Here is an 11,401-nt window from a genome sequence, read left to right on the forward strand (position 1 = left end):
GAAAAAAGCTTTTTTTATTTTGCCAGGCAAAGAGGAGAGAATTTCAGCCCTTTTCGGGTTCAAAAGTGAAAGTCTCCTAACAAAACCCCGCCCTCTATATCTTATATATACTCCTCCAAAACCCTTTGTTCCAAGAGGATTTGAATATCTCCTCCTCTCAAATCCACCCTAACTCTGATCTCATCTCCGTGGTCACATGTTGTTTTTCTATACCTCCCTGTTCCAGATACGAAAAATCACCTGCTTTGTTCAGTTTAAGTTAGACAATACTGTTTTCTACTGACTTATATAAATAACCACAGCTTACAAATATAATAGAAAAATAACATTTTTCTAATATGCTAAAATTAATTTAATTAAAATCTTACACACCCTACAGGGGTAAGTCTGGCCTACTGGGATTATGTATTGAGACAGGAAATAGGAACCAAGTAAGGTACTCGCTTTAGGGAGCTCGGTTGTTTTCCAACCGGCTTCTTTCTGTTACTGTATGAGTCTTGCCCCTTGTAGTTGTAGTGTGCCGTATTAATTCTAGCCAATTTTTATAACCATTCTCCTGTTTACTTAACTGTTATGGTATTTGTTTAATAAAGTGGTTCTCGTTCACTCTGCCTAGGTTTCCCAACCACCAGGTGTGGTCTGGAGATCTTCTGGAATTACAACTGATCTCCATTCTACAGAGATCGGTTTCCCTGGAGAAAACGGTTGGTTTGGAAGATGGACTCTGTGGCATTATACGCCACTTGAAATCCCTCCCCTGCCAAGCCTTCCCCAAGCTCCATCCTCTAAATCTCCAGGAATTTCCCAAACTTGAGTTGGCAACCCTATTTCATGCCTTCTCTGTAGGGTTACCAACCTCCAGGTACTAGCTCCTGCTATTACAGCTGATCTCCAGCTGATAGAGATCAGTTCACCTGGAGAAAATGGCCGCTTTGCCAATTGGACTCTGGCATTGAAGTCCCTCCCCTCTCCAAACCCCGCCCTCCTCAGGCTCCACCCCTCCAGCTGGTGGCGAAGAGGAACCTGGCAACCCTTCTTATCTGGTTATGTATCAGGGCATGCCCTGACTGCAAAGGGAGTTGGGGGGGGGGAAAGGGTGCTCTGGGCCTTCTCCAATAAAGCCCTAAACCAGAGTGGTGGCTGCAGCCAATTAAGGCCATTGTCTGCCCCAGGACTGAAGGGGGCAGGAGGAAAGTGGTGGGATCCCTGGAACCTTTTTGAGCCTGTGGGTACCTTTGGAATTCTGACATGGGCAGGTGCAACCACAAAACAGCTGCCACAGCTTACCTTCAGTGAAAATCTGCAAGCCAGTCAAATCTCCAATGGTCAATCAGAACCCTTACTGGGCAGAATTCCATCTGGCCCAGGCACTTTCTAAAAACACTTGGTGGGTGCCACGGTGCCCATGGGTACCACGTTTGGGGACCTCTGACTGAAAAACTAAACCGGAAACTGTGAAGGGTCGACTTTTTGTGCTTTGCTTATTGGGTCTCTGAGTTTCCTTTTATGTTACCACGGGAGCCAAGCAGGAAAGCCTTTGTCCTTAACCACAGTGTTTATAACAAGAAGAGCCTGCGTAGGTACCTCATTCTCTTTCTGTCTTCCGGCCTTGTCCGTGGAGGTGCTGCTATTTGGGAGATGCTATAGCTCCATGGAGGAAGAGCTTTAGTGGAAAAAATAAAATTGAAAATATGAGTGAGAGCTAGCATCTCCCCCACTCCCTGAATTTTTAAAATGTATTTGGACTGCCAACCTCTAGGTACTAGCTGGAGATCTCCCACTATTACAACTGATATCCAGCCGTTAAAGATCCGTTCACCTGGAGAAAATGGCCACTTTGGCAATTGGACTCTATGGCATTGAAGTCCCCCCCCAAACCCCACCTTCCTCAGGCTCCACCCCCAAAAAAATCTCCAGGTATTTCCCAATCCAGAGCTGGCAACCCTAACTGCCACATCTGTTTTTGGATAATTCCAAATATCATCATAATCTCTCTCTTTCCCTTGCCAGAAGGAGTCAGGAGAATGTGGAACGATAGCAGGATTTTGTATTCTGACCCTTTTCATATGCTCCAGCCTAAAAGAACATGAGCAACATCTGGATATTTGTAAGAAAGAGTGAGTGAAGTTCAGACTTCTCACATAACTGGTGTTCCACAGTGAGTCCATCGATTTTAATATGTTTGAGAGTTAATAAAAATCTTATTTGACCTGTTCTTTAGGAGCAGTTCATCTAAAGTGCTGTTTTGGGGATGTCGAGAACCAGGAAGGAAATAAACTGAAGAGGGTAAGTAGTGAACTCACCTTGGGTGGGATCATGGATTGGGAAGGGTTCCCGGCTGTCTCTTTGCAACTGTTTGTAGAGTTCATCAAAGAAGTGTTTTGCTATCATATCTTGGAACCCTTGAATGGACAAGGTCTGGCCCTGAGCTTTTAGCGTCAGTTCCAGTTCAGCTGTCTACAGCAAAAAGACAAGCAGTTTGAGTCTACATGTATGATTCTTTTTATTGAAAATTTAAAAAATTGCTCACAAGACACAGGCAAATTATTTCAGTTTTTGGGAAAGGAGTTCCTGTTTTTTATTTGTTTGTATATTAAATTACTGGTGTTATATTTTGTGCACATAATTTAATTTGTTCGTTTATATATTGCACCATATTGCTTTTTTCTGTTTCTTTGTGCTCTCAAACTCTTTGGTTTACCCTGCCTCCCAGTGTGGTCAGAACAGTCCATGTTTTCTCCTGCACCTTTTCAGTGATAGTCCCAACCTTATGGAATGGATTTATAATAGATGCCAGAGGTTTGACTATTCTGATGTCCTTTAAGAAGCTCATTCTTTCTGGAAAAGCCTTCCGCTAATTTGGCAGTTGGTCTTTCTATGGGACACTTATTGGTAGTCTGGTTTTTAATTGTTTGTGGTTTGGATCTGTTGCTATCTGTTTTACTGCTTATTTTTGTTGTGAGTCTCCTTTTGTGAGGGAGGTGAAAGGGAAGGTGAATTCTAAATGGTCTTATAAATAAATTAAGACCATATGACAGTGATAAAATGCAGGATTCCAGCAGCTTTCATTTTTGCTTGTCATGAAAAGCTTATTTACTTCATTTGTCCCTCGCCTTTCTCCCCAGTGGGGACCCAAAAGTGGCTTACATCGTTCTTCTCTCCTCTATCTTATCCTCCCAACAACCCTGTGATGTAGGTGTGGTGTAGTGGTTAAGAGTGGTGGTTTGGAGCGGTGGAGTCTGATCTGGAGAACCGGGTTTGATTCCCCACTCCTCCACATGAGCGGCGAAGGCCAGTCTGGTGAACTGGATTTGTTTCCCCACTCCTACACATGTAGCCAGCTGGGTGACCTTGGGCTAGTCACAGTTCTATTAAGAGCTCTTTCAGCCCCACCTACCTCACAGGGTGTCTGTTGTGGGGAGGGGAAGGGGAGATTGTAAACCGGTTTGAGTCTTCCTTAAGTGGTAGAGAAAGTCAGCTTATAAAAACCATCTCTTCTTCTCCTTCTGACTGAGAGAATATGACTGGTTCAAGGTCACCCAGCAAACTTCCGTGGCATAAGTGGGCATTCGAACCTGGGTCTCCCAGATACTAATCTGCCACTCTTAACCACTACACCACACTGGCTCTCAAAATGACAATGCCCTCCTGAAATATAAAGTTGGTTGCCAGAACTGAACCAATTGGAACCCAGCTCCTGTGAATTCATGCAATGGAAAGAGTTGGGCACTGTGCATTGTTTTTTGTTCTTACTAATTCTGGATTCTTCCTGGTTGTGAAGTGACAGCTTGGCATCATTTTTGTAGGTTAAATGAAAAAATAACTTTGTGTCACCATTTCCTTTGAGTACAGTTAGAACATGTCGCTTTAGGTCAGTCTCTTGAAGTTTGTTCCCTAAGGCAGATAGATAGCTGTGCCTTGGGCTTATATACAGCTTTGCCATGTGGCTTTTCTTCTTCACACTACATTCCACATTGCTGGTGGAGACAGAAATTGTGCTACAAGCAGCCCCCTTCCTTAATGCAGGCGTGACATGCATTTTACATGATTTAGTTCTTTTCGTAGTATACGATAATTTGCTACAGTGCAGTTCTACAGTGCAAACCTGTTATTTGGGGCTCGTGTGCAATCTGGGGCAGAAAGAATTAGGTTAAGGGGTTAGGCAGGCACACTGTACTTTTTATTTTCTAGTACGACAGAGTGCATTCACGTTTGGAAGTTGCCTCACTCTCCCCCTGCGTTTCTGTGCGTTTTGCCTGCGTAAACGCAGGGGAAATGTGCGGAAACACGCAGGGAGAGCGAGGCGACCTCTGACAGTGGGAAAATGCATAAGGAAAGCAAAGCCCTGAAGAAGTCTGTGGGGTGTCCGCGAGGGAAATGCCCTATGTGAACCATGTATTCAAGACACAGGTATTCTGCCTTTTATATCTGTTAGGTTTTGGCTTTGCCTCTATTGTCATAAAACAAAAGGCACCGTTTTCATCAGACTCTGGGAAAACGGTGTTTACATACAGACTGACACTTGAGGAGCTGGTCTCGGAGAAGGAGAACAAAAACTGTAGCAAATGCCAGGAGGCAGTCAAACGAAGGCTGCTCAAGGCCCAAGATGATCTGGTCCCAGATGTACAGAACAGTGTCCATGCTCAGGTACCCTGGAGAAAAAAAAGATGCAAAGTGTCTCTCTCTCTTCCTTAGGGTACCAATAACGAATGTCGGTTTAATATCAGAGGTTGCAGTGGTGGGAGGGAATTACAGAATCAAAGGACATGAAGGATGAAAAAGAGGCCTCATTTGATTGATGTGGAAGAGTCTCTTACCCACAAACAGAGTGCTGATGACTGGTTGGAGCATTTGTCTCATGCCCCTCAGCAGGGCTTCTTTGTGGCCTTCCTCTGGAAAAATGACAAGAGATTCTACCACTGCCTGCTGCCGATCCACAAACCCAGCCCATAGACCCGGGCCTGCAGACTCCCAACTCTTCCTCACCTAGGTAGCTGTGGCCAGATTGCATATAAGAGAAGGGTTCAGGGGAGGACTGGCCATTTAACTTACTGGGAAATTTCCCCTTCCCCCTAATGACCCTCAAGCCCATGCAAAAGACAACTACCCGGTTGCATGTACATGCTCTGCAGGAACCTTGCCAGATCTCTGTCCATTTCTTCTAGCAATGAGGCTACTTCCTCCAGAATGCTGGCACTGTTGGGATCCTGAATGGAAAAAACACACAACTGAGCAGTAAATCAAAGCTGATGAATTCACAAGCTAATCAATTTAAAGTATTGCCTATTGTACCCCAGATGTCTTATAGTTTTGTCAACCTCCAGGTGGTGGCTGAAGATCTCCTGGGATTACAAGTGATCTCCAGGTGACAGATCAGTCCCCCAAGAGAAGATGGCTGCTTTGGAAGATGGACATGATAGCATTATACCCTGCTGAAATCCCTCCCTTCCCAAACCCTGCCCTCCCCAGACTCCACCTCCAAAATCTCCAGGAATTTCCTAACCTGCAGCTGGCAACCCTACTTACAAAACCCTATTAATACAACCACAATGCTTATGAAAGTCAAAACACAAATATGGCCACAAGGTATCTAAATATACCTATGTGAAGTGGGAGTCCAATAGATGTTTATTATGTTTATACTCTGCCATTCCTTAGAACTCCAGGTAGCATAAATGGGATTATCACAATTTATCCCCATTTGTAACATATAAAGTAGGTTGAACTGTAGTCTGTGTTGGGAACCAAGGAGAAATAAGGGAGGTGAGGATGATGAAATAAATTCTAAAGGCATATAAAACCATAAATTAAACTGGCTTTATAATCTTTCCATGGAGACCCCTGGAATTTCTGTGTAGGACTGTAGGGATGGACAGATTTCTGCATACGCTCACCAAAGAAGTTCTGAGATTTGTGGGGGAGGCACCGGATAAGAACAAGAAATAGGATAGCAGCCATGTGATTTATTGCATGAGAGTGGTACAGTACGTAAGCAGAGTCTTTCTCTTTTGGGGGGGAAACTTTTTTGGAATAACTTTTCTTTTGTTGTAGACCCTTCCTGCTCGTGCTGGACTCGTTATTGTGGAATAAAATCCACTTCTAGCCCCTGGCCACAGTCTGGCATGTAACAGCATCCCTGGGAATATGGAAATTGGTAAAGTAAGTGAATATTACACAGCAATTCCTCAGTGATGGTGCCTTCTTTGGGTTATCCATGGAAAGATGAGCAACTAGCTTAAAACAGGAGGAGCTGTCCATTACCTGGGAGGTAGAGAACTTGGGAAGCCAAGGTTGGAGCTTCATGAAAGTCAGAAATTCTTCAACCAGGAGGGCTGAAACAGAGTCCGCAGACTCTGAAACGCTGGGGGAAGCCGTGTGCAAGATGGTTTGCAGTAGAGGCACTGGTAGGAAGTAATCTTGCTCACGCAGAGGAGCGGATGTGCCCTGGAGTTTGTGGTAATACGAGAGTACGTTCCTCAAGCATCTGGCTGCAACTGATGAGAGAAAGGCCGATTATGTTCTAGATAGATGCTTTGCTTCTGATGGCAGAGACACTCATTTCTTTTGCCTCTGTCATCTCTCGTCAAACAGGTTTCCCAGGCTTTCAAAGTGCAGATTCCCCCTCCACCTACCCAGGCCCAAAAACAGTTTATTAGAAGGGATCATGGGATGAATTGGCACTCTTCCATGCTAGTTGATGTTATACGCATCCTGAGACGCTTGATATCATATAGAAGGTGTGAGCTGGCAACCATGTTTTAATACACATGGACTAAATATTTCTACATAAAGCCACACAATACAAAAGGCGTTTACATATCTTTTACCTTGTATAACGTGTACATAGATGTCAGGATGTGTATGATAAAATTGTTTTATGTATGACCACCGAGGAAGGGCCTTTATGAGGCCGAAATGCATTTGGTCTAAGTTTGGTCATTTTATGTATTGACATCAACTGAGTATGTGTTGTTAATATTTGTTAATGCTTTTTAGGTAGCCTACATTGTAGGCCCAGTGTTTTTAACAATATAATAAAAAATAGATTTATTTGTTGATATTTTATGTAGAATCTAGCTCAACCTCTTCGGTTTTCTTCTCCACACATCGCAGCCAACAAGGCCTGTTTCATTAGGGTTGCCAGGTCCCTCTTCTCAACTGGTGGGATATTTTGGGGGCAGAGCCTGAAGAGGGCGGGGTTTGGGGAGGGGAGGGACTTCAATGCCATAGAGTCCAATTGCCAAAGCTGCCATTTTCTCCAGGTGAACTGATCTCTATCGGCTGGAGATCAGTTGAAATAGCAGGAGATCTCCTGCTACTACCTGGCAGTTGGCAACCCCATGTTTCATGCAACCCTATTCCTTGACTCCAAACTTTGTTAGGATTCCCACATGATCCTGCCGTGCTGGTTCCTTACCTTTGCTATCTTTCAGGGCCTGGAATGCTGGCTCAGAATCCAGAAGGGTCCGGCACCTCAAAGAGATCTCTCTGTCCTTCCAGGATGCAGCCCTATGTGCCAGCATTTGGGAAAGGTACTCCAACCTTTCTGGGGAAGATAGGCAGAACGAAACATTTTCAAAATGCTTAAAAACAAACACCTCAAGGCCACAGTTATGTAGATAATGATGTTGAACCCACAAACTCATAAGTACTTTGGGAAGGATGATGAACCAGTTAAGACTAGAAGTGAACCATGCATTACTAAGTTTCCTCTCCCAGTTGTTTATTATTTTATTTATTAGACTTCTACATTACTGGGACATGTCCCGAGTGTGGTGTCCCCAAAAGGAGGAACCATCTTGGTGCCTCATGGAGTTGTCAACACAGTCAAAGGAACTGATTTCTCCCTCACTGTGACATTGGAAAAAGTTCCGTGGCATAATCTTTCACCATGCATGTCACTGGTTTTGTGTCCCAAAATATAAAATAGGTGAATTCCCAGATTGTTATTCCATTTCCCATAATAACATAAGAAGAGCCATGCTTGTTGAGAATAGTGGCCCATCTAGTCCAGCATCCTATTTCACACAGTGGCTGAAACAATTGCTATGAAGGGCCAACACACAGGGCGTAGAGGCCAAGGCCTTCCTTCTGTAGTGTTGCCTCCCAGCTCAGGGATTCAGAGGCTAACTGCCTCTGAATATGGAGGTTCCTGGAGATTTTGGGGGTGGAGCCTGGAGAAGGGGTTTGGGGAGGGACTTCAGTGGGGTATAATGCCATACAGTCTACCTTCCAAAACTACCATTTCCTTCAGGGGAACCGATCTCCATAAGTCTGGTGATAAGTTATAATGCTGGGAGATCTCCAGCTACCACCTGGAGGCTGGCAACCCAACTGATGGACCTCTCCTCAATTAATGTGTCTAATACCCTCTTAAAGCCATGTATGCTCATGGCCACCACTACCCCTGCTGGCAGTGAATCCCACAATTTAATTACCAGTACTCATTGAGTGAAGAACTATTTAATTTGTCTGCCCTGAATTTATTGCCCATCATATATAAATTAAAAGACTTCTTTTGAAATTGCCATTCAGAGTTGTGAGGAGAGGGACAGACGCAACTGTCGTGACCACTAGTAGATACAAAGACCCAGCTTGTCTCACACCAAGGGGTCAGGCAGAAGTGTTGTGTTTAGGTTATAATATTATCTATTTTATTTAAAATATATGTATGCCAGCTTTTTCTGAACAATTGGATAAAAATATTGACAAAACAAATATAAAATGTATGAAAACACCAAACTAAAAACATCCTAGCCCCCATTAGTGGATATGAAGTTTCTGGATAATCTTCAAGGACAGCCCCGTGTAGTAATATTTTATTGTTGGCTGCCCAGGAGGCCTGATATCAGCAAATAAATACTTTAAATAAATAAATAAGGCTAAATCCTGAAATCCTGGATTGTAGGTTGGATGACAGTGTGGTTACACATGAAGCTGCCCCATACTGAATCAGACCTTTGGTCCATCAAAGTCAGTATTATCTACTCAGACCGGCAGTGGCTCTCCAGGGTCTCAGGCAGAGGTCTTTCACATCACCTCCTTGCCCTAGTCCCTTTAACTGGAGATGCCGGGGATTGAACCTGGGACCTTCTGCATGCCAAGCAGAGGCTCTACCACTGAGCCACAGCCCCTCCCTATAGTGGTATACCACTATGGTATAGTGGTTAAGAGCGGTGGATTCTAATCTGGAGAGGTGGGTTTGATTCCCCACTCCCTCCACATGAGCGGAGGACTCTAATCTGGTGAACAGGGTTGGTTTTCCCACTCCTACACATGAAGCCATCTTGGTGACCTTGGGCTAGTTACAGTTCTCACAGAACTCTCTCAGTCCCCCCAACCTCACAAGTTGCCTGTTGTGGGGAGGGGAAGGAGATTGTAAGACAGTTTGATTCTCTTTAAAAGGTAGAGAAAGTTGGCATATAAAAACCAGCTCTTCTTCTTCCTGTACATTCTCAAAGGTAAAAAAATGTCCTATGGCAGGTTCAGTGAAGCATAAGTTTATGTGACTTGGAGTCCAAAACAGCTGTAATTGGTGGTCCCAATTGCAACCACTGGGAATCATTGCTGAGATTATCTTAAATATTCCTTAGTTTTCCATAGAAGCATCAAACACACACAAAAAACTTGTCAATTGTATGGCCTTTTAACCCTGTTGTTGAAATTTCTCTCCCTCCGCCCCACACACAGATATGTGTATAATGCATATCTGCAGACTGCATTTCATGCATCTTTCAAAGTGGGCTCTGCCCCACATGAAAGCTTTTGCTTGAATAAACCCCTTACTCTTTCAGGTCCCATAAGACTTCCTTTTTGTGTTTGCTGCCACAGGTTAACACTGGAACTCACTCAAGCCCTCTGGAATTGTTTCTCAAAAGTTACTAATGGATACCATTCCTGTCGGACAGGTACAGCCTCCATGTGAGCCCACGCAATTTGGCAGGTAAAGTATGATTAAAAAGAGAGCGGAGCATCCCCTTCAGATCTGGCCGTTTCTCTAGCAAGGTGATCTGAAAAGAAATGGGTAGAAAATTGACAATGGCTGAATGGATTGATACAATTTTTTTCACGACAATTTTTAGATAAGAAAACTGGATATGACCAAAGGGGCGAGGAAGGGAATCATGCCAGTGGAATTAAAGAGGTGCACATTTGCTTGTTTGCAAGGAGTAGGGCACCTTTGGAACAGTTCAGGCAACTTTCAAGTTACATCGCAGTTTTTTATGCTGCAGAATTTTGCATTCTCTGGTAAAGAGCTCAGTGAAACACAAAAGCTTATCACTTTCTGTAGCAGCCTAGTACCTGGGAGGGGCTATCATCCTGATCTTTGAAGGGCCCAAGTTCACTTCCTGGCATCTCAAATTCAAAGGATGCAAAGTAGCATTGTGACCCTTTGGGAGATTTGCTGCCAGTCAGGGAAAAATTTGGTTAGAGGCTTGACTTAGGCCTTTTATGCAGGGAAGTTTCCCCGTGGTCACCCCCGCTGATTGCTTTGGGGGTTTGTTTTGATTATGCATGCCTTTTCCACCTGTCAGAGGTCGCTTCGCTCTCCCCACGCACTTTGCCCGCATTTTCCAGATTCTGCTTAAACAGCATCTGGAAAATGTGGGTAAAACACACGGGGAGAGTGAGGTGACCTCTGACAGGCGGAAAAGGCATGCATAATCAAAAGGAAGCCCTGAAGCAGTCAGTGGGGGTGACCGCGGGAAGCGCCCTTGCATAAAAGGCCTTAGGAGCTGCCTTGTACCAGCTTAGGATAGTTTCTGAGAAGGCTTAGGGTTTTGTGTCACAATGGTTAGCATTGCAAGTTGGGGGGGGGGAAATGACAACTATGTATATTAGTATCCTGTCCTAACAGGTCTTTGGGCTAGGTTGGCTTGTGAGGTACTGTGGTTAAAGTGTCAGATTCTAGTCTGACACGTTAAGCACAACACCTCAAAAGTGGTGACCTTGGTCCAGTCACACGCACTCAGCCTAAGATACCTCCCAGGACTGTTGTGAGGATAAAACAGAGAAGAGGAGAACAATGTAAACCACTTTGGGTCCCCAGTTACGGGCAAAGTAGGGTATAAATAAAGCAAATAAATAAATTAATGCAACTAATAAATGGGACTCCCATTTGTTAACTATCATCCTACCTTGCAATTGCTCTTTTCAAGAATTTGCTTTATTTAAAGCTTTGTTGTTACATAGGTTTCATTATGCATTTTCATTCCATTCTCATTTAAGTAATAGAGTGTATTATTTTGTACATGTCAATATCTGTATTGAATTTAACATCTTTCCTCCCCAAGAACCTTTTAAGTTGAAGAAAAATATTGCAGCTCTTGCTGCACTTGAGAAGCACATACACAAGACTGCCTGTTCTGCTGCCCTCCAGAATGCAAGCCGAGCCCAAGAT

General features: G+C 44.0%; 1 long non-coding RNA gene across 1 annotated transcript; it reads right to left on the bottom strand.

Moving 5' to 3' along the window:
* Window positions 1–6,382: 6,382 nt before the first annotated feature.
* Window positions 6,383–9,965, bottom strand: LOC130491714 (uncharacterized). Its single transcript, XR_008933862.1, has 3 exons — window positions 9,893–9,965; window positions 7,418–7,546; window positions 6,383–6,494 (listed from the first exon to the last, which is right to left on the bottom strand). It is a non-coding gene; the product is annotated as an uncharacterized LOC130491714 (long non-coding RNA).
* Window positions 9,966–11,401: the final 1,436 nt, after the last annotated feature.

Source organism: Euleptes europaea, chromosome 19, assembly GCF_029931775.1.
Source record: "Euleptes europaea isolate rEulEur1 chromosome 19, rEulEur1.hap1, whole genome shotgun sequence".
In the NCBI taxonomy this organism is placed as follows: domain Eukaryota; kingdom Metazoa; phylum Chordata; class Lepidosauria; order Squamata; family Sphaerodactylidae; genus Euleptes; species Euleptes europaea.